Source organism: Arachis stenosperma, chromosome 3 (assembly GCF_014773155.1).
Source record: "Arachis stenosperma cultivar V10309 chromosome 3, arast.V10309.gnm1.PFL2, whole genome shotgun sequence".
In the NCBI taxonomy this organism is placed as follows: domain Eukaryota; kingdom Viridiplantae; phylum Streptophyta; class Magnoliopsida; order Fabales; family Fabaceae; genus Arachis; species Arachis stenosperma.
The window spans coordinates 151912476-151917000 of record NC_080379.1 but is presented as its reverse complement, the minus strand read 5'-3'; the positions used below and the strand labels follow the sequence as shown (position 1 = coordinate 151917000).

Sequence of the window (4525 nt, the reverse complement as noted above, 5' to 3'; positions counted from 1 at the left end):
AGGATTCAATGATTGAATGACTGTGACGTGCTTCAAACTCCTAGCAGGCGGGGCGTTAGTGACAGACGCAAAAGAATCGCTGGATTCTATTCCGGCCTGACCGAGAACCGACAGCTGATTAGCCATATGCTATGACAGAGCATAGGAACATTTTCACTGAGAGGATGGGAGGTAGCCACTGACAACGGTGAAACCCTTGCATAAGCTTGCCATGGAAAGGAGTAAGAAGGATTGGATGAAGACAGTAGGAAAGCAGAGAGACGGAAGGGAAGGCATCTTCATACGCTTATCTGAAGCTCTCACCAATGATATACATAAGTATCTCTATCTTTATCTTTATGTTTTATTCATCATCTATACCCATTTGAGTCTGCCTGACTGAGATCTACAAGGTGACCATAGCTTGCTTCATACCAACAATCTCCGTGGGATCGACCCTTACTCGCGTAAGGTATTACTTGGACGACCCAGTGCACTTGCTGGTTAGTTGTGCAAAGTTGTGTAGTGAATCACAATTTCGCGCACCAAGTTTTTGGCGCCGTTGCTGGGGATTGTTTGTGTATGAACAACTGACGGTTCATCTTGTTGCTTAGATTAGGTATTATTTTTCTTCAGAGTTCTTAAGAATGAATTCTAGTGTTTCAAGGTGATGTTCTTATCATCACCAAAGCTGATTGATCATCATCAATTTAGCTCTTGAATGCAATGTCCTGCTGAAGCTTAGCTAGCTATGTCTAATTCCTTTAGACTAAAGCTTTAGACTAACATTGCATGATTCCTGGAATTCTCATTAAGAATTTTGATACCTTTATTTTCTTCTTCCACTTAATTTTCGAAAAATCCAAAAAAATTACAAAATCATAAAAACAAAAAAAAAATATTTCTTGTTTAAGTCTAGTGTCTCATTTTAAGTTTGGTATCAATTGCATGTTTCTGTTCTTCTTGCATTTTTCAAATTTATGCATGTGTCTTCATTTATCTTCAAGTTGTTCTTGATGATTTCCTTGTTTTGATCTTTGAATTCTATTGACTTGAGTGTTTTGTTATTTCTTATGTTCATTCTCATTTTGTTAGTGTCAATAGTATACAAACTGCTAAGTTTGGTGTCTTGCATGCATTGTTATTTGATTTTAGTTGCATTTTGATTATTCCTCATTATTAAAAATCCAAAAATATTTTTAATTTGTGTCTTTTCAAGTCAATAATACAGAGAATTAAAGATTCAGAACATACTGCAGAGGAATTATACAGAAAAAGCTGGGCATTCAAAAATGCCCAGTGAAGAAGACAGACAGGCGTTTAAACGCCAGCCAGGGTACCTGGTTGGGCGTTTAACGCCCAAAAAGGTAGTGCATTGGGCGTTAAACGCCAGAATGTGCACCATTCTGGGCGTTTAACGCCAGGATGGCACAAGGGGGAGGATTTTGTTTTCAAAATCAATTTTTTCTCAAGTTTTCAAAGTTTTTCAAAATCAAATCTTTTTCAAATCATATCTTTTCAATCAAATGTTTTCAAAATCAATTTCTTTCCTTTTTCAAAGATACTTACTAACAATTAATGATTTGATTGAACATTTTAAGTATGTTGCCTTTTCTGTTGAGAAAGGTTTAATGTTTGAATCATATCTTTTCTTGTTAGGCAAGTCATTAATTTTTAAAATCAAATCTTTTTAAAAATTGTTTTCAAATCATATCTTTTCAATCATATCTTTTTGATTTCTAAATTCAAAATCTTTTTCAAAAATCACTTGATTTCTTTTCCACTTTGAGTTTTCGAAAATTATCAATCAATTTTTCAAAATGTTTTTAAAATCTTTTTAATTAATTTTCGAAAATTCTCTTCCCCTCTTCTCACATCCTTCTGTTTATGGAGTACCACTCCTCCTCAATGCACAATTCGAACTCTATCTGATTAAGTTCGAATTCTCTACTTCTTCCTTCTACTATTCTGTTCTTCTGACACCTCAAGGAATCTCTATACTGTGACATAGAGGATTCCATATTTTCTGTTCTCTTCTCTTTCATATGAGCAGGAACAAAGACAAAGGCATTCTTGTTGAAGCTGACCCTGAACCTAAAAGGACCTTGAAGCGAAAGCTAAGAGAAGCTAAGGCACAACTCTCTGTAGAGGACCTAACAGAAATCTTTAAAGAAGAAGAACCCATGGCAGCCAAAAATAACAACAATGCCAACAATGCAAGGAAGGTGCTGGGTGACTTTACTGCACCTACTTCCGACTTCTATGGGAGAAGCATCTCTATCCCTGCCATTGGAGCAAACAACTTTGAGCTTAAGCCTCAATTAGTTTCTCTAATGCAACAGAATTGCAAGTTCCATGGACTTCCATTGGAAGATCCTCATCAGTTTTTAGCTGAATTCTTGCAAATCTGTGACACAGTCAAGACTAATGGGGTTGACCCTGAGGTCTACAGACTGATGCTATTCCCTTTTGCTGTAAGAGACAGAGCTAGAATATGGTTGGACTCTCAACCTAAAGAAAGCCTGGACTCTTGGGAAAAGCTAGTCAATGCCTTATTGGCAAAGTTCTTTCCACCTCAAAAATTGAATAAGCTTAGAGTGGAAGTCCAAACCTTCAGACAGAAGGATGGAGAATCCCTCTATGAAGCTTGGGAAAGATACAAACAATTGATCAGAAAATGTCCTTCTGACATGCTTTCTGAATGGAGCATCATAGGTATTTTCTATGATGGTCTATCTGAACTATCCAAGATGTCTCTGGATAGCTCTGCTGGAGGATCTCTTCACCTGAAGAAGACGCCTACAGAAGCTCAAGAACTAATTGAAATGGTTGCAAATAACCAATTCATGTACACTTCTGAAAGGAATCCTGTGAACAATGGGACAAGTCAGAAGAAAGGCATTCTTGAGATTGATACTCTGAATGCCATATTGGCTCAGAACAAGATATTGACTCAACAAGTCAATTTGATTTCTCAAAGTCTGTCTGGAATGAAAAATGCACCAAGCAGTACTAAGGATACTTCATCTGAAGAAGAAGCCTATGATCCTGAGAACCCTTCAATGGAAGAGGTGAATTACCTAGGAGAACCCTATGGAAACACCTATAATTCTTCATGGAGAAATCACCCAAATTTCTCATGGAAGAATCAAGAGAAACCTCAACAAGGTTTCAACAACAACAATGGTGGAAGAAACAGGTTTAGCAATGGCAAGCCTTTTCCATCATCTTCTCAGCAATAGACAGAGAATTCTAAGCAGAACCCCTCTGACTTAGCAACCATGGTCTCTGATCTAATCAAAACCACTCAAAGTTTCATGACTGAAACAAGGTCCTCCATTAGGAATTTGGAGGCACAAGTGGGACAGCTGAGCAAGAAAGTTACTGAACTCCCTCCTAGTACTCTCCCAAGTAATACAGAAGAAAATCCAAAAGGAGAGTGCAAAGCCATAACCATGGCCGAATCTGGAGAGGAGGGAGAGGAAGTGAACGCCACTGAGGAAGACCTCAATGGGCGTGCACTAGCCTCCAATGAGTTCCCTAACGAGGAACCATGGGAATCTGAGGCTTAAAATGAGACCATAGAGATTCCATTGGACTTACTTCTGCCTTTCATGAGTTCTGATGAGTATTCTTCCTCTGAAGAGGATGAGTATGTCACTGAAGAGCAAGTTGCTAAATACCTTGGAGCAATCATGAAGCTAAATGACAAGTTATTTGGAAATGAGACTTGGGAGGATGAACCTCCTTTGCTCACCAAAGAACTGGATGACTTGTCTAGGCAGAAATTACCTCAAAAGAGATAAGATCCTGGGAAGTTTTCCATACCTTGCACCATAGGCACCATGACCTTCAAGAAGGCTTTGTGTGACTTAGGGTCAAGTGTAAACCTCATGCCTCTCTCTGTAATGGAGAAGCTAGGGATCTTTGAGGTACAAGCTGCAAGAATCTCACTAGAGATGGCAGACAACTCAAGAAAACAAGCTTATGGACTTGTAGAGGATATTTTGGTGAAGATTGAAGACCATTACATCCCTGTTGATTTCATAGTCCTAGAGACTGGGAAGTGCATGGATGAAACCATCATCCTTGGCAGACCCTTCCTAGCCACAGCCAAGGCTGTGATTGATGTTGATAGAGGTGAACTGATCATTCAAGTGAATGAAGAATCCTTTGTGTTCAAGGCTCAAGGATATCCCTCTGTCACCATGGAGAGGAAGCATGAAGAGCTTCTCTCAATTCAGAGTCAAGCGGAGCCCCCACAGTCAAACTCTAAGTTTGGTGTTGGGAGGCCACAACCAAACTCTAAGTTTGGTGTTGAACCCCCACATTCAAACTCTAAGTTTGGTGTTGGGAGGTTCCAACATTGCTCTGAGAAAATATGAGGCTCCATGAGAGCCCTCTGTCAAGCTACTGACATTAAAGAAGCGCTTGTTGGGAGGCAACCCAATGTTATATTTTATCTATTTTCTTTTGTTATTTTATGTTTTTTGTAGGTTTATGATCATAAGAAGTCACAAATCAATTGAAAAAGCAAAAATAGAAT

General features: G+C 38.8%; 1 non-coding gene across 1 annotated transcript; it reads right to left on the bottom strand.

Moving 5' to 3' along the window:
• Positions 1-2567: 2567 nt before the first annotated feature.
• Positions 2568-2675, bottom strand: LOC130972699 (small nucleolar RNA R71). The gene has a single exon (XR_009083863.1). It is a non-coding gene; the product is annotated as a small nucleolar RNA R71 (small nucleolar RNA).
• Positions 2676-4525: the final 1850 nt, after the last annotated feature.